The 19,249-nt window shown below is 37.4% G+C and overlaps 2 long non-coding RNA genes across 2 annotated transcripts in view; one reads left to right on the top strand and one right to left on the bottom strand.

The window, feature by feature from the left end:
• LOC127166128 (uncharacterized) overlaps positions 1–19,249 on the bottom strand; it is a 76,532-nt gene that overhangs the window by 49,868 nt on the left and 7,415 nt on the right. The gene's annotated exons all lie outside the window — the stretch shown is intronic.
• LOC127166133 (uncharacterized) lies at positions 5,897–7,422 on the top strand. The gene is made up of 3 exons (XR_007827861.1): positions 5,897–5,973; positions 7,106–7,193; positions 7,303–7,422. It is a non-coding gene; the product is annotated as an uncharacterized LOC127166133 (long non-coding RNA).

The raw sequence follows: 19,249 nt of genomic DNA, 5'->3' as shown, positions 1-19,249 counted from the left end.
ACAGACAGAATGACAAAACTACAGACAGACTGACAGAACAATATACAAAACAAACAGATAGACAGGACAATGGAGAGAACTACAGACAAACTACAGACAAAGAATGATAGAACAAAAGACAGACAGACAGACAAAACGACAGAAGAACAGATAGACAGAACGACAGATAGAACAACAGACAGACAAATAGAATGACAGAGAATAACAGTAAGACGTCTGATCGACAGAGAACAAGTCAGAGAGACAGAAAAATACATAGAACAACAGACAGAATGACTGATAGAACTACAGACTGAAAGAATGATGAACAAAAGACAGACAGACAGACAGAGAGAATGAAAGACAGACAGAACAACAGACAGAACAACATTCTATCTGACAGACAGATAGAACAAGAGATAGAATGACAGACAGAACAACAGTCAGACAGAATTATATAGATAAGACAGAACAACGGACAGAATGACAGAGAGAACAGTCGGATACATAGACAAAATGATATATAGAACAACAGACAGAAAGACAGAACAACAGAAAGAACTACAGACAGAACAACAGATGTCAAAACAAAAGACAGACAGAATAACAGAACAACAGACAGACAGAGAGAACGACAAAAAGACAGACAGATAGAACAATAGACAGAACGAAAGAGAATGACTGAAATAACGACAGAAAGACAAACAAACAGATATTTGCAATGTAAATGAAGTCAAAAAACTTCTATCTGAGGAACTCCTGTGGTTCAGTGAACTGGTGAAAAGTTTGTATGGAATTTGATGCTGTTCATTGGTGGCCTCATGTTTCTAATGTGGGTGTGGGTGTTTTTGGGGGTTTTGGTTGGTGTTTATCTCTGGAGTTGCTGTACGTGGGGGTTCTGTAATGATTTGCCCACACACTGAGAAAGAATTGTCTTGTTATAGCCGACTGACCACTAACCACAAACATACACACACAGCACAGGAGACTCTCTTTGTCTCTGACACAAACAAACTCTCAAATCACAAACTCAATTGTTCTTACTCTTATATCAAAGAGAAATGGCCACAGACATGTATCCATTTTTGCCCTCTTTCTCTCTCACGACCTGTCTTCCTCCCTCTTCTGTATCCCTCCCGCATGCACACCCAGAGCAAAAGGCTGTGAACAACACCCAGACCGTTCTCTAAAGCCGCTGCATACGAAACCTCTCCGATAAGGGAGGGTGTCTTCTTTCAAAACAGCTTTTAGCACTCATTTCTTGGAAGTGCCTCTCTTGCTTTCCTTCTCTCTCTCCCTCTCGCTCGCTCAGTCCCCGGCACCATTTCACGAATCAAGAGCTCCTCCTTCTGGTTGGAAACTGTGCCTGTGGCTCATCTCGCTCCCTTGTTAACCGGATTCAAATGACTTATGAATTTTTCTTAAATTATTTATCGACTAATTTCCATGATGTTTACCCGGAGTTTATTAAGGGAAGCTGCCCTAACACGGCCTTGTCAGAATCCATCACTTCCCATTTAAAAGTCCCTCTCAGCCAATCATTTCAGAGAAGAGACTATTCATCCAAACGATTGACTCAAATAAATGATATTTGCTCAGGTTTTGTCATCCGATTAGTCCGCTATTAAGTGTGATTGCAAACATTCGACTGCTTACAAGATGGCGTTACCGGCTTCCATTCTGGTCGTCCCAAATAAACCGCCGGCAGTTCTCGACTCCAGAGTTTTCAAGTGTGCATGTGCCCACGACAGATATGAAAAGGACTCTGATAACGGCACGTTATTCATGTTTCTGAATAGATGTATTATGGCAGTGGGAGAGAAAGGGACTGTTGGTGCGTCTGTGTAGTCGGCCGCCTCTTTCCTCTCTAGACTGTTAATCCTATTTGGTGTGTGCAGTGAAAATGGCTGTCAATAGTTTAAGCTGATAAGCGAGAGAGGCAAAGGGTTTAACCACAGACCTCCAAACAGAGTCTGGTCTCCACAGAGCAGGGATAGAGTACTTTCATTCCCCCCTTTTTCCATTTTTTCCTCTCTCTCTCTCACTTACTGTCTCATTCCTCCTGCTCTCTGAATCATTCCAGCATTGCAAAGAAGCTCAGGGTGAACAGAAAATCTCATTTTTGTAAGTCATTTTATTCACTTCTCCCTTAACACTCTACACTCACACCCACTCGCCAAGATGAACGCGTTGGTTTTGATAAGGTCAGACTGTATGCTGAACAGTTCTTAAAAACAGAAATAGTGCATATATACTATATCTCAAGAGTTAATCCAGAAGGTTAAAGAGATCTGGGTCAGGAGAAAGCCCTGGACTGTTAAATAAAGAATGTGAATAGCATGTTAAAGTGAACAATACTGCAATGAAACACGGTCCGGTTGCTCGAGCTCACCTTTCTGATGGACAAGGTTGCATTAGCATGCCATGTAGTGCTTAATGTAACTCATATAAGCCACATGTGGAGGTCTGGGTTACTGCGTGTAGCTAATGTTACTTTGCTCTACTGTCAGGATAGATGATATCTGTTCAAGGCACGTTTCAATCCTCTGGATGTTCTGCAGGGAACAGAACACAATTGTGCAGTGGGTTGAGTTGGAAAGCATTGATCTTGAATCTGACCCCTGCTGGAGGACAGGGGTAGAATTTCCATTTGAGAAAATGGAAAGACTAAGACGTTGAGATATGGAGGTACATTATACCGTTAGGCACTTTGATAAGTTGAGAAACTGGCTGGGTATTTCCCTTTTTCCTGGGAAAAGGTTAAGATTTTTAATTCAAATACATGGGCTCCACATATTTGTCAACATCCTATACACTACCATTCAAAAGTTTTGTTTTTCGTTTTGAGTAAAGACATTTTGAAGCCCCATTTGAGCACCAAATCAGCATATTAAAATGATTTCTGAGGGATCATGTGACACTGAAGACTGGAGTAATGGCTGCTAAAAACTCAGCTGTGCCAAAGAAAAAAAGTGGATTTTAAAAAATATATATTTAAATTGTAATAATATTTCAAAATGTTACTGTTTTTATAGTAATTTTAGTCAAATAAATGCAGCCTTGGTGACCATACGACATTTCTCACAAAAACATTAAATATTTTAGACCCCAAGCTTTTAAAAGCTTTTTAAAAGCTAAATAATCATTATTTACTCACCCTCATTATTTTATTTTTTATTTTTTTATTTTGTGGAACTCGCCCCCTTGTCATCCAAGATATTTGTGTCTTTCTTTCTTCTGTCGATAAGAAATTATATTTTTTGAGGAAAAACATTCAGGAATTATCTCCATGAATGGACTTCAATGGTGCCCCCAAGTTTGAACTTCCAAAATGCAAAACGATCTGTTATTTTTGAAACAAATTTTGATTTATATACTTTTTAACCTCAAATGCTCATCCTGTCTAAGTCTGCATGAACTCTGTTTTTTCCCAGTTCAATACGGTCAATACAGTTAGAATATGTCGAAAAACTCCCATCTCATTTTCTTCCCCAACTTTAAAATCGTCCTACATCGCTGCAGAAGTACCGACCCAGTGTTTACAAAGTGAACATGCAAAGATCATCAAATGCCCTGTAGACATTAAACAGCAATGTAGAACAATTTTGACGTTGAAGAAGAAAACGAGACGGGAGTTTTTCGATACCCTAACTGTATTGAACCGGATTACACAGACTACGCATGTGCATCGCAAAGACGAGACAAGACAAGCATTTGAGGTTAAAAAGTATATAAACTGTCAATTTGTTTAAAAAATGATTGATTGTTTTGCTAGATAAGACCCTTCTTCCTTGGCTAGGATCGTTAGACCATTTGAAGCTGCATTTAAACTGCTTTTTGGAAGTTCAAACTTGGGGGCACCATAGAAATCCACTATATGGGAGAACATTCCTGAAATGTTTTCTTCAAGTAACAATTTCTTATCGACTGAAGAAAGAAAGACATGAACATCTTGGATGACAAAGGGGTGAGTAAATTATCTGTAAATTTTTGTTCTGGATGTGAACTTCTCCTTTAACATACAGTAGATTGGTCTGAAAAGCATAGCAAAACTTCTGTTACAAAAAGGAAAATATAACGCCATTTCAAAATCTTATTGAAAATTAAGTTACTTATAATCTTATAATCACTGATCTTACATTTCACCATTGTTGTCAAATTAATTACATCTGGGCACCATTGATGTTTCATGAAATTCTATCCAAAAAAACATTTGTGGTCCATTTCAGAGATTTGATGAAGGGGAAGATTATCAATGAACAACATCTTGGAATATGCATAGATTTCTTTTCACTTGTGGAAGCATGCATGAATAAATAACAGAATTTGGGTGAACTGCTCCTTTAAATATTCATCTATTCTTCACACAAAACGATCATATCTCTTCAAAAATCTTATGTAAGTCATATAGAATACTTTAATGGTGCTTACAGACTTTGAGGAGCATGAGCCCGAGAACACGACAACATGACACACTCATATTTGTGCGAACTATCCCTCGAAAGATGGAAACACAAGTGAATTCTCTCTCTGGCAGTAATAGAGGCATTTTCAAGAGGGCATAAGCAGCAAAGCTGAGGGGGTCGGCGTTGGAGGGCGATTTTTTTCTTTGTGAAGTTGGCGTGATTGAAGTGTGAAACCAGAGCAGGAGCGGCAGAGAAAGCGGCAAAAATTGCAGACACCCGAGAGAACAGAGACCAGAATATCACACGCACACAAACAAAAACACCACAGTCATCGATAAATAACTGTGAGCGACTTGTTTGCTCTTCTTACGGGTGTATATTTGTAGACATTCCTTGCCCTTTAGGCTTTTAGAGAGGAGGGTGGCGCAAAAATAGCAGTGGAAAAGAGAATATTATAATATGACGGAGAACAAAAGAGTGAGAGAGTCAGCTAGAGAGCGGGATATTATGTTATCATTAGGCTCAAATGTGGTCTCATAGGGCCTTAGTTAACGACTCTGTGTCTGCGCTCCGAGTGTGTGTGATCATTTGAGACAACACCTCTTCATTTCTATATTCCCCATACACTACCTCATTACTGTATCTCAGCCATCAGACCAACACTTAATTACCGCTCCCTCTGCAGAGCGCTCTTTCTGTGTGAAAGCATCCGCAGAGCCATAATACTCACTTCTCTTCTGGAGTTTCTCGGCTCAGAGTGATCATGTGTGTCTGCTAAAACACCTTGACAGAAAAATGCATCATCTATAGTCCGAGTTCCCATCAGCCCCTGCCATGTGCATTCTTGCAGTTTCTCTCGAACATAGAAGGGCTCACGGGAAGCCTGTGCACGAAAGGAGTGAAAGGGCTGGCGAGCGGGAGAGAAAGGGAAGCGAGGGACAAATCTGTTTCTCTGGTCTCTATCCAGGTGACTGTGGTGCTCTAAGACCGTGTGAGCGGGATGATCCGCGCTTGGGCTAAACTGTCCTTGGGAACTACGCCACGTTCCCCATCAGCCAGCCCCGACAGAGCTGGCAGCGCTCCACATGGGCGGCACTTTGGAGAGTCGGCTTCGAGAGGAAAGCGGGAAACGGAGAGAAGGGATGAAAAACAAGAAAGAAAGCATGAAATGAGATCAAGTCTTCGTGTTTGTCGGAGCGGTCGGGATGTAGAGGCTAATTAAGAGATGGATAAGAGAGATTAGAAAGAGTGAGTGAAAGAAAGACGCCATTGCGAATGGATTCAGGATGGATTAGGTACCAACACACTAGGATGTGTTGCTTTCACGCAAGCACAAAACACAAAGTCTTTGTAAGTTTTTGCCTTCCACATGCATGGCATTAGAGCACAGCAAAGGTTGGCAAATACCCTAATATTGTCTAATTTAGCAGACACTATTATTCGAAGCTTTTTACAACAGGCAAACTGAATTATGAGAAATTACAAGAAACGGTCAGCTGCAACTGAAAAAACAGCAGGATGCCAGTATACTCATCCCCTAAAACCTTCGGGTTGAACCTGGAAGACTGGAAGCCTCAGTGTACTACAGGTACCTCTATTGTGTTATTGCAGAGCTTTTACAATATGAAGTCCTGAGTAAAAAAAAAAAAAAGGATAATTGTGAATTTTTTTTTTTTTATTATTTATTTAAAGTCATAATTTCAAATTATTAAGTTGCAAATGTGACCCTGGACCACAAAACCAGTCTTAAGTAGCACGGGTATATTTGTAGCAATAGCCAAAAATACATTGTATGGGGCAAAATTATCTATTTTTCTTTTATGCCAAAAATTGAGAGGATATTAAGTAAAAATAATGTTCCATTAAGATATTTTGTACATTTTCTACCTTAAATATATCAAAACTTAATTTTTGATTAGTAATATGCATTGCTAAGAACTTCATTTGGACAACTTTTTCTCAATACTTAGATTTTTTGCCAGATATTCAAATAGTTGTATCTCGGCCAAATATTGTCATACCCTAACAAACCACACATCAATAGAAAGCTTATTTATTTACTTTCAGATCATGTATAAATATCAGTTTAAAAAAAAAAAAAAACCTGACACTTATGACTGGTTTTGTGGTCCAGGGTCATAAATGCAAAACAGAGAATTACTGTTTTTCAGTATAAATTACACATAAATCTATAGTTTTTACTTGCAATAACTATGAATTTTACAGTAGAATTGGAATGTCAATCCATTTAACATTTTCCACTGTATATGCTAAGGTAACTTACAGTTAACCAATTAAAAGGTTGTACTGTAGCATTTTACCGTTTTTTCTGTACAAATTATAAACAATTATCCAGTGCATTACTTACAGCTGCTTTGATATTTGAGGTTCATTTGATTTCATAGGTAACAGGCATTATTGTTCAGACAGAGAGTTTATTTCGAATTATTAATTCCATTTAGGTATTTATCATTTTGGACAGCATATTGTGTAATTTAATTTGGTTAGAAGTAAAAAAAAAAATGCCCTTATCAATTCTGCGGGACAAATATTCACCCTTAAAGGGATAGTTCATCCAAAAAATTAAAATTACACCATAATTTACTTAAGGTATTATAGGTGTGTATGACTTTCTTCTTTCTGACGAATAGTTATATTTAAAAATGTCCTGGCTCTTCCTAGCTTTATAATGTCAGTGAATGGGTGTTATTTTTCAACAGTTCAAAAGAAGCCTCTTTCCGCGTTTGTCACTTCTCTATGCCTACGTTCTACATCATCTGTTGGAACGCCACTCTGTCATGAACACAGGTATGACAATTAGCAGAAGCTAGACATTACTGTTTATAAAGTTTTAAAAATGTATATTTTTCTTACAAAAATGCATTGATTCCTTCAGAAGACCTTTATTTTCTTTTAGACTATTGAAAAATAACACCTATTCACTGCCATCATAAAGCTTGGAACAGCCAGGGCATTTTTTCATATAACTCTGGTTGTATTCATCTGAAAGAAGAAAGTCATATACATCTAGGATGCCTTAAGAGTGAGTAAATCATGGGGTAATTTCTTTTTTGTGTGAACTATCCCTTTAATAGTTTATTTCTGACCCTGGTCAGGTCTAATTTAGTCTTGATTCCCCATCCTGTTACTCTTTACAAAAGTGCTCTCAAATCTCCAACAAGCTGGTACTTGTCTATCAGTTCTATATGTATATCCACATCTGTGCAACTGCTCACATAAATTTACATCAGCTGCAGACTGAAATCAGCTTGTTCCATTTCACAGGAGCGTGGAAAATGCCATGCTTGACAGAGAGCGCATGTAGTCTATGTCCCTGTAGTGTCTAAGGAAAGCATAACAATTACTGCTGCTCAGACTAAGGGTTAGGGATTTGGAAAAACTCTTAAAGAAATAGACAGTACACTCAAAAACAGATATTTTCAGTTTTGGTAACAATCGACTTCCACTGTATGAAAAATAAAAACACTGTCGCATTTCTCAAAATAGCCTCTTTTATATTTCCCAGAAGAAAGAAAGTCATACAGGATTGGAGCGACACAAGGGTAAGTAAATGATGACAGAATTATCATTTTTGGGTGAACTATCATTTTACCCTAAGAATAAAAATTCATTGTGTGTGAAAATTAATTTGGGCTATGCAACCGAATGATGCATTAAACAATATGGATTGAAGAAAGGTATGTCATTTCTTTTCAATATAATTAGACAGGTTTTTATTTTTACCTGGAGGACAATACAGTGAGTGAAAATATTCAATAAATTTGCAAAGGAATGAACCAGACTTTTTGGGCCAAACTAAAAACCACCCAGGACACTTTAGCAACTGCACTGCAATGTCTTTTCAATTATGCTGACAAGGTTTGCACAGACAAGCAACACTCACATTTTCTTAAGAAAATGTAAAAATCTAGTTTTTCTCACACTCTCTTTCATGTAAGTTAGGATCTGTGAGCATGCACTCATGCAGTGCTTGTGTCTAGCTTTGTAACAGCCTTTCTACATTTATAGAAGATGTCACACATAGTAGACTGAACCAACACGGTGTAGAGTGCCAAAGGAATGAGTTCTACAATGTGGAAATGAAGTGCATTTTTGCACTTCCAGTTCAGTTGTCCCAAAGTCAGCTGAATGCATTTTTGGTTAAATGTCTGAAACAAGATCTGTGATTAAAGGGTCAGTTCACAAAAAAAAAAAAAAAATTAGCCCATTATTTACTCACCCTCCAGGCATCCTAGATGTATATGACCCCCTTCTTTCAGATGAATGCAATCGGAGTTATATTAAAAATTATCCAGGCATTTCCGAGGTCAGTCATGGCAATGGGCGGGTGTTTTTCTTCATCAGTCCAAAACAAGTCCAATAAAGTGCATCCACACGTAATAAAAAGTGCCTTACACGGCTCCGGTGGGTGAATAAAGGCAAATCAATGCGTTTTTGTAAGAAAAATATCCATATCTTAAACGTTATAATCACTTTAATCTAGCTTACGCAGATGACGTAGGATGATTGCGTTGTGAGTCTCGTGAAAACCAATGTTTGTTTACAGGAGCAAAGGAAGCAAAGGAACCTTACTTTAGCAAAGAAAAACCAGTCACTTCTTGGTTTGTATCAAACAGACATTTGTTGAACATTTTGAACTTATATTTCATGACCAGTTCTACCTTTCGCGACGCTGCGTTCGCCACTTCTGACCAGCGCACGTGCAACGCCGACGTCCTACGTCATCCACCCGGAGTGGCTTCCATGTATGAGCAGTTGCCACAAATTAGATTAAAGTGATTTTTACATTTTAAATATGGATATTTTTCTTACAAAAATGCATCAATTCGCTACAGGAGGCCTTTATTCACCCCCGGAGCTGTGTGAGGCACTTTTTATTATGGATGGATGCACTTTATTGGACTTGTTTTGGATTGATGAAGAGAAACACCTATGCCGTTCTAAAGCTTGGAAATGCCAGAATGAATTATAATATAACTTTAATATAACAATATAACTATATTGCATTCGTCTGAAAGGAAGAAGACATATACACCTAGGATGCCTAGAGGGTGAGTAAATAATGTGCTAATTTTCATTTTTGAGTGAACTATCCCTTTAACACAAGCTCAATATATTTTTTACATTTTATTCTATGGCATAAAATGCATCGTTGATACCTCACTCGTGGTTTTTTAAGCTTTCACATGCCTAACTTTTTACTTCTGCGATTGTATTCAGGCTTCAAAATTCAAAAAGTTGCATGATCATCATTACAAACAAAATGTGTAAGAATCATACAGCTTATTTTGTGCACTAATCCAAGTCAAAGGAAAAAAATAAATAAATAAATCAGTCACACTTTAGTTTGCAGAACAATTATTATTATTAAAGGATTAGTTCACTTCCAGAATAAAAATTTCCTACTCACCCCCATGTTATCCAAGATGTTCATGTCTTTATTTCGTTCTGAGGGTTTCTGAGGAAAACATTCCAGGATTTTTTTTCTATATAATGGGTTTCAATGGTGGCCAATGGGTTGAAGGGTTGAAGTTTCAATGCAACTTTAAAGGGCTCTACATGATCCCAGCCGAGAATAAGGGTCTTATGTAGTGAAACAATTGTCCATTTTCTAAAAAAAAAAAATTAAAATGTATATACTTTTTAACCATAAATGTTCATCTGGAACTAGTTCTGCGATGCACATGTGCATCTTCAAGCTTTGCGTAATCACACTGGAGAAGCCACACGCGTTTAGTTCTTCGCCGGTGTACTTCGATTCAAAAAGGTAGGGTAGGGCGAAAAACTACATCTAATTTTCTCCTTCAACTTCAAAATCATCCGACATCGTTGTTTAACCTTTTTTGGTAAATGGCATTGAACTTTCTTTGCACGTTTACTTTGTAAACACTGGGTCGGTGCTTCTGCCTACGTCACGTGTACATGATTAAGTAATGCGTGAAGTCGAGCTAGTGCAAGATGACAATTTCTGGTTAAAAAGTATATTCTTTTTTTTTTTTTTTGACTAGATAATACCCTTATTACTTGGCTGGGATTGTGTATAGCCATTTGAAGCTGTAGTGAAATTGCAGTTCGGACTTTTGAAGTCCACTGTATGGAGAAATCGTGGAATGTTTTCCTCAAAAACCTTAATAAATAACCTTTCTTTAAGAAAGAAAGACATGAACATTTTGGATGACATAGGGGTGAGTAAATTATCAGGAAATTTTAATTCTGGAAGTGAATTAATCCTTTAACTACGACTTTTGGCCAAAAAAAACCCTCCTAAATTGCTAATTATTACTATTATTTTTATTAATATTTAGTAAGGTAGTTGTTTAGTTTAGGTGTGTGGTAGGATTAAAGGATCCAAAATACATCATGCAGTATAAGGCATTAATATGTGCTTTATAAATATTAATAAACAGCCAGTATGCTAGTTAAGAAATGGTCCCAAAACTAAAGTGTTACCAAAAAGGCCCATTGGCTTTTTGCCAAGGGAGCCTGGGTGATGCTATAATCTGAGTTGACTTACAAAAATACATAATTCCTGCAACACTTTATTGTTTGAGGGGAAAAACGATAGAGTAGAACCTGATTTATAAAATCTATGAAGACCATAAAAGACTCATTATGAAAAAGGTTGATTGCAAAGAATTGCAGCATTGAAGAGGGTAATAGTGCGAAAACCAAATAAAGGTAATTAACCATCTGCATCAATAACAATAACATCTCACCTAGAGACCAATTACAAAGAAAAGCAACAGCTACTACAGACAAAACAACAATGACAAACGCTCATGCGAGAGCGTGTGGTGTGTGTGTCCCAACCAAGCGTGAAAACGATGGTGTTTTAGGTGACAGAGAAAAGCGAAATCCGAGAGGGAAGGATCTGTAGCCTAAGGCAGAGAAGTTGGAGACACAGATTCCCACTGAACTGCTTGTGGTGGCACAACACACATGCACACACACACAAAAGCCTTCGTCTTATTTGGGGAGCTCAAAAGCAGATGGTTGGGTCAGTGTGTGTTTGTTTGTATGCCTCCACCTAACAACACCAACCTACACCATCCACCAACACCCCAGCCACCTCTATCTTCCACCACAGAGAATAAACACACACACAAAGGCAAACAGGTTCCCACACACACTTCAACATACAAACGGCCATGAGCATATTCCTCTGAGAGCCAAGCAAAAATCCTTCCACTCTGTCTCCCTCACACACATTTTTACACTGCCAAAAGCCTCGCTGAGATGTTGGCACAGATGCCGCGTCACAAAACACTTCCATAAATGAATTCTGTCAAGACACACACACAGACACATGCTCGCCAAGCGGCCCAGGCATTTGCTAATTTGTTGGCAGAGCGATGCTTCTTCAAGTAGACTCTCAGGAGAAGTTCTTGTTTGCTAACAGCACAGCAACAAAGCGTTGACAGATACGACTCTGGCCTGCTGGTACAAAACCCGTTTTTACTGCCTCAAATGTGTTTTTTTTTTTTTTTTTTTTTTTACAAAGCCGACTGATCCTTGATCGGTTGGCTGCGTATCATATCACAGACCTGTAGCTGGCTGCTGATCACTCTTGTTTAATTCACACCTGTGATGCCTGAGCACTGAAAATCTTTAATCATAAAAGATTGTGTGAAGAGGCTGTTATCAGTCAAAAGGATATTTTAAAAGGCTTTTCAAACTTTTTAATGGGGCCTCCAAACACGACAGTCTTTACTTTGTAGAACAATAAGGCAGCTATTTATTTTCATATATAAAGATGTATTTAAACTGTGTGAGAAAAAAACATTAATATGAAGTGTTATATTAGGATATTTTATGAATGTAGATTATGCCTTACTATAGCAAATAGGGCTGCTGATTTGACAGCAATAATATTTCAGCAATAATAATTCAGGTTTTAACTATTTGACGTGTTATATTTTTCATTTTTTTAATTTTAGTATTTTTATAAAAGTTTAGTACTTTTATTTCAGTTTTATTTCAATTAATGAAAATGATCTTTAATAGCTTTAATAGTTTCAGTTTGCAATAACAAATAACACTGTTCCTATACAGTAATGAGTTTAAATACAGTATAGAATATATACCATTTTCATCCTCTAAAAAAAGTAATCTCACACATCTCCTTTAGTTTCAAATTGTGCCTACATTTAATAAGAAACTGAAAATCAATACTAAAAGTTAGAGATCTCAAGCATTTCTAATCAGATACATCTAAGAGCAAATGATCTGAGCTATGCTATCCACATTCATTTTATAGCTCAAAACTTTTACAGTATGACAAATTGTCTTATTTGTTTCTATTTTATTTCTCTTAAGGAATTTTAAAAGACACATCTGAAACAAACTTTGACAGTTATGAAAGAGCAACCTCTAAGCAATAACATTTCAGAACTGTCGCAGAGTGAATAGCTGCCAACCTCAGAAATGACCAGCTCTGAGCAGAGAGAAAGAGAGTGAGAAGGAGGAAAACGTGTGTGTGTGTGTGTGTGTGTGTGTGTGTGAAAGAGAGAGAGAGATAGAGAGCACTTGTATGTGTACACGCCAGCTGTCAGTCCTGGGATCAGACCCAGAGTCTGTCCTCAGCAATACACATGCTGGCACACAAGAAATGACCAATCAGAAGCCAGCCCTGTCCTCTCGCTCTCAAAACACTTTCTGTCCAAACATCAAAATGTCAGAGATTAAATCACAGGCTGGGAAAATCTTAATCTGTACTGCCTAAATGCTCCACATTCACCATATCCATCTACATTCCTACAAAAAACAAACAGACACACACTCATGCTTATGTGGTTTACAGCGACTCTCCATATAGGCATAATGATTTTTTATACTGAAAAAATTGTATATTCTATCCCCTTTCCATAACCCTACACCTAAACCTACCCCTTACAGAAAACTACAGGCAATTTTTGAATTTCAGGGACACAGGAAGTGTCCTCATAAACCATGTTTACGTTGTAACAATGTCATTATACACAATTGTATCCTCATAAACCAAGATTCAAATGCGATCACTTTAAAACCTGCATTATGAACCAAGGAGTGGCAAATGAAAAACCTACTACCATGCACATACATCTCTTAAAGCCCTAATCTTTGTTTGTGTATTATATAAATCTATATATACACAACCTTAAACACAAAGGAATTTACTGGATCAAAAATACAGCAAAAACAGTGATAATGTGAAATATTATTACAACAATAAAAAAATAAGAATTTATTTGCTTCCCTAAACAGGTCATTGGATCCATAAGTTGATATGATTCTTTAGGGTCTTAACTAAAAGTCTATAACATACTTTGGTTATAATTTCTCAATGGTAGTGTAAAAAACACCCTTTTTACCATGTCAGAATCAGCTCTGTTTAGAGCAACCCATTTTGTTGCATGTTCCTTTAAATGCTAATGAGCTCTGCTCACCCCGCCCCTCTCTTCTGTGCGGTGACGAGCCGTAATGTTTACTTTAGCCGCATTTAGCCGTGAGGCTTTCTATCTAGCACATTAATAAGAAAGGCGATTTGCAAAGATTCATAAAACCCTTATACTCACTTCTTCTGTAGGTGAAGCTGCATCACGAATGATTTGCGTGAACTTAGACGCATTTAGGCAGATCAGGGATCAACGCATTCCCTTCAAAAACAAAAGTAACGTTAATCCTCTGCATCTTCAGGGGCTCAGATGTCAGGAGTAAATGATGACTATGTTCATTATTACACCCAGCAACAGAACACTTCAATCACTAAGGAGACATTCTTGTCTAATCCTGCTCCGGCTTCTAAACAATGGCGGACTGTTCACAGTTTTCTCAACCCAGGGAGGGTCTAAGGTAAGACGGCCGTGTCAATCAACTATCTTGGATGCAGCCTTGGTTTGTGTGACATCACATAGCCAAGATGCTAAGAATGGCTTGATTTGAAAAAGGGGATATTATTTAAAGGGGCTCAGTGAAAACCACAGGGTGGATTTTTATCATTATAGAGTGGTTGTGTACACACACTGCCAACACACAAGTTCAAACAACATGTAATTGTGAATTTTGCATCCAATGACCCCTTTAATAAAATTTAAAAAGTACACTACCAGTCAAAAGTTTTTGAACAGCAAGATTTTAAATGTTTTTTTTTTTTTTTTTTTAAAGAAGTCTCTTCTGCTCACCAAGCCTGTATTTATTTGATCCAAATATAACAAAAAACGTAAAAATTTGAAATATTTTTACTTTGGCATTAATATAACTGTTTTATATTTGAATATATTTTAAAATGTAATTTATTCCTGTTATGAAAGCTACATTTTCAGCATCATTACTCCAGGCTTCAGTGTCACATGATCCCTCAAAAATCATTCTAATATGCTGATCTGCTGTTCAAGAAACAATTTTTATTATGTTTCTTTAAAAAAAACATTAAAGATCTTACTGTTCAAAAACTTTTTACTGGTAGTGTATTCCTGTGATGGCAAAACATAATTTTCATTTCTTATTATTATCAGTGTTGAAAACAGTTGTGTTGCTTAATATTTTTGTGGAAACAAAAAAAAGTCATAATTTACCCACCATTTGTTCCAAACCTGAAGGATTTTATTTAGTATAGAAAAAAAATCCTATGGAAGTCAATGAGGATGAGTAACTGTTTGGTTACCAACATTCTTCAAAATATCTTCTTTTGTGTTCACCAGAAGACAGAAATTCATACAGGTTTGGAACAACTGGAGGGTGAGTAACTGATGACAGATTTCTTTTTTGGATTAACTATGCCTTCAACGTCATATAAACAACCAGTACTAATATTTCTTTTGAACAGTCAGTAAACATCACATACAGTATTTGCATTAAAGGAGAAACCTAAACCACATCTCCAGGGATCAAAATTTCACTTGGGGTGGGTTCTTTTACTTGGGCCTGCAAGCGATCACCTAGAAATGCCCTAGCAACTACATAGGAATACCTTCAACACCAAAACATCATGGAAACAACTTCTACACTGCAATCAGCATTTACATTTTCTTCAGAAAACATAACACACAGCATTCAAAACATTTCACTTACATTTATTTTGTGTTATCCATCCAAATGGTCTAAACCAGACACACCCAATATAATGGAAAAGCCACATTACAGCCTGAAAAACATGTGAGAGAAAACAAACTGATAGAAGAGTACATCAAAAAGCTGGCTAGAAAGAGGTCATGGGGGTTAGATAGGGGACACAGAGAAAAAACAAGGGAAAATGGGGCAGAAAAATAGAGAATGACACAGCTGACGGCTTTGAAGGTGGAAGCCGAGATGACATGGGGCAGAAGAGACCGTGTAAAGTTTTAATGACAGAGAAAAGACTGAAGAGAAGGAGAGGCCGGGTATAGGAGAAAAAGACAGATGAAAGATATAAGGGTCACTGAGACACTGCAATAAGGCTTACTGAACTGAATAAATTACAGAGAAAGAGTACTTAATGAGAGAGGAAGAGGAGAAAAAAAAAAAGTGAGATTGCACAGGTAGGGCATGATTAGGTTAAAACTCTTTGTAAGCCTGCAGTGCCCTCTATAGGTAGAAAGAAATCGCATTACGGAACCCAGTCGGGTGCATCTCTGTCAAAAAAAGAGAAATAATTAAATAATATAATACATTGACAAAAGAAGCTAAAAGATCTAAGCATTTTTTCTTTACAGGATGGCTGTTTTTAATGAAAAGTTAAAAAGAAAACAATCCCCAACAGATTTCACCACCCTGCGGTTTCATTTCACACTGATTCCAAAGCAACTCGAGCAGTGACTGATTTTGAAATAAAAGCTTTTGGGCTTCACACAAAAGCTTTTGGAATCAAGACCGAACAATGCAAAACTAATTACACGACGTGCAATAATGGAAAAGAGCATTTATTTGAACGCATTTATTTTTGTGCAGCTTATATCAGCTCGTTTAGCAGATGAAAAGAATGAGGAGGGGAGACAAAAAAAAAAGATGTCTCAGCCGGTATACAACTTAGTTAAGCTCTAGATCACTCCTCTCAGTTTGTCTTTTAAATGTCGGACAAATTAAACATCCAGTTTATCAAAACCTCTAATCCGGCCTGAGGGCCTGTCGGCGCATGTATGTGCGTCGGTTCGGAATGGCGGCTGCCCTCGGGCAAGAAAATGCCAAAACATGAGGGGCTGAATTTGAAAATAAAAGGCTTGTCATTTAATAGTGCGAAAGAGAAATGTAGTGTGCGTATGTGCGCGTGCTTGTACCCCAGTCAATTACTGCATCCTTGAGAGAAGGACAAGGGTTTAACTAGTGACACGAGGAAGTCGAAACAGAGTTGCCTTCACACACACAAACACATTCACAGTCTTATTTAGAAGCTCAGCTGTTACTGCCAGTGGCAACAGCATCATATATTGATTTCCACCCAGAGGAATTGCGACGCTGATATGGAGAGAAGAAGAAATGCGAGAGAGGGAAACTTTTGATTGGCATGCAATGGATAAAGTGAACTACTTATAATGCAGTGCCAGTAGACAAGAGGAACTTGACTTAACCAGCATGGACAGAGTAAAAAAAAGAGAGATGGAGAGCTACGAGAGCTCTCTAAGGGTGTGCGTATGAGGTGGAGGTAATCTGTGATCTTTCGTTTCCGCCCTCCCTGATCTACTGTTGCTAAATCCGGATGACCAGATGGCCCCCACGCTCTCTTTCATCCAAGCGTCTGAGCGACAAGGAGAGAGAGTGATGCTGAGACTGGAAAGGAGGGGGAACAACGATGAAAGACGACTTCTTTTACTTCAGGACAGAGAGAGAAACTGCAAAGTGAGCAGAGATACTTTTTAGTAAAAAAGGAGAGAAAAAAAAATATCGAACTGAGGGTGAACTCACTCTCTCTGCACAGCCTGATCCATTTCCAGTGATGATTTCACTCAGAATGATCGGAAATTATCGATATGAGTGAGAGAAAAAAAAAAAAAACGCTTTTGGCAAGATCAAAACTCCATAGACTCCGACTGTGGATTTTGTAACTGTAATTGAGATGAATGTAGAACTTAAAAACCTGCTAGTTCAGGCTGGATTGGTGCTGGTGGACCTAGCATAGCCATTTAAGAGGATATTAACACACCAGGATGCAAATGATAACATCTACTGGTGACCAGTTGTGGTCTTTGCTGCGGGGATTCTTGAATCAATGGCTCTTAGTTTTTACTCTCTTCTTGTCTCTCACTTTGCTGCTTTCTTCAACTGAATATTTAAATAAAAGTGGTCAGATCTTAAAGAATCAGGATTTCCTTGATCTTAGGAGATAAAAGTGTTCAATGTACTGTGAAAACATACTTTACATGTAACTTTCAGAGATCAAAACATCCTCTCCTGTCCAAAAACACTATTGAAACTAAAGGCTGTAATATACTACGCAAATTTTTTATTTTTGCCCTGTTTGCTGTCTGGAGGAGTTGATGATAGCTGGCGAAAGTCAGAGCCAGTCTGCAGATTTTGGGCAGTTGAAATTGATAGATTTCACAGAAAAATATGTGGAGTGAATGATGAGCGCGGACTATGATTTTGTAGCACTCCCAAGAATATAATGGTAGCTACCATTTTGGTAATGTCCAAACATGGAATTACTGCGGTAGGGGAGCGTGGGGCACAACCGAACACTTTTTGACTTTCTTAGTTTGTGTAAATCCATGTGGGGTTCAGAGTATAATTTTTTATCCACATTAATTTCACATGTTTATTACAAACATGTTGCGCTGTTTTAATTACAGCATATATGTGTTTCGTTATTTAAGTCAAAAGAATGGAAGTGAAATGAGACATTGCCCCGTAGGTGGGGTGCATTGTAGCATGTGAGGGGCATGTTGTAACATGACCATATGACAGCTTAAAATGTTATCTGATCTAATGAAAAAAATATAACTCAAAAAAGTAAATGGTGTAAATTACATCACTAATGTCATTGAATAGCATAGTTTAATAATAGGGGGGCACACTGTAACAGTGTTACAATGTTCCCCATCTGCTCAACTGGAATTTAAAACTTGTTATTTTCTAAACTAAACTGCTAAATAACACATTGGAGATTAAAATTATAGCAGATTTGTCTGCTTTATCAATCAATGACTTTGAAGGCAGCGTTTTTGGATGAAGGCATCGTATACACTGTAAAAAATAAAAAACACAATTTGTTGAGTCAGCTTAAGATAATTTGTTACCCTGCTGCCTTAAAATTTTAGGTTTAGTCAACTAAAATAAGTTAGGGTTCAACTTGAAATGTTAAGTTGTACTAAGTAACAACTGAGATATTTGTGTTTGCTAAACTTAACAGATGGGTAAGTAACCCAGCTGCCTTAAAATTTTAAGTTGGTTCAACTCAAATTTCTAAGTTGTCACTTAGTATAATTTAACATTTCAAGTTGAATAAGCTTTTTTTTTTTGAGTTGACTGAACTTAAAATTTTAAGGCAGCCAGGTTACAAATTATTTTAAGTTGACTCAACAAATTGTTTTTTACAGTGTAGGCTGCTGAGGCAGGGTAACGGTTTAATGATCTACAACAAAATAGAAGTTTTGATGATAACTAAATAAATATTTAATTATTATAATACTGATTTTTCACTAGAAATATTATCAAAAGTGCAAAAAATTAGTCAGAAATATACATTTACAGTTTACACACAAACCGACCACCAAACAAAACTTTCAGACACCATCTTTATTTTTTTTAGCTCAACCGTCACAGAATGGAACGCACAGAATTGCGGGATATCAAAAGCAGCGAAGGATACATCTATGCTGCCTTCTAAATTCAATCAGAAGAAGGTACCTCCGGAGACAGGAAGTCTCCGATCTTTCAGAGATCAAAACATCCTC

This window comes from Labeo rohita, chromosome 1 (assembly GCF_022985175.1).
Source record: "Labeo rohita strain BAU-BD-2019 chromosome 1, IGBB_LRoh.1.0, whole genome shotgun sequence".
In the NCBI taxonomy this organism is placed as follows: Eukaryota; Metazoa; Chordata; class Actinopteri; order Cypriniformes; family Cyprinidae; genus Labeo; species Labeo rohita.
Note: the sequence above shows the minus strand (reverse complement) of the source record. Positions and strands in the feature narration are given on the sequence as shown.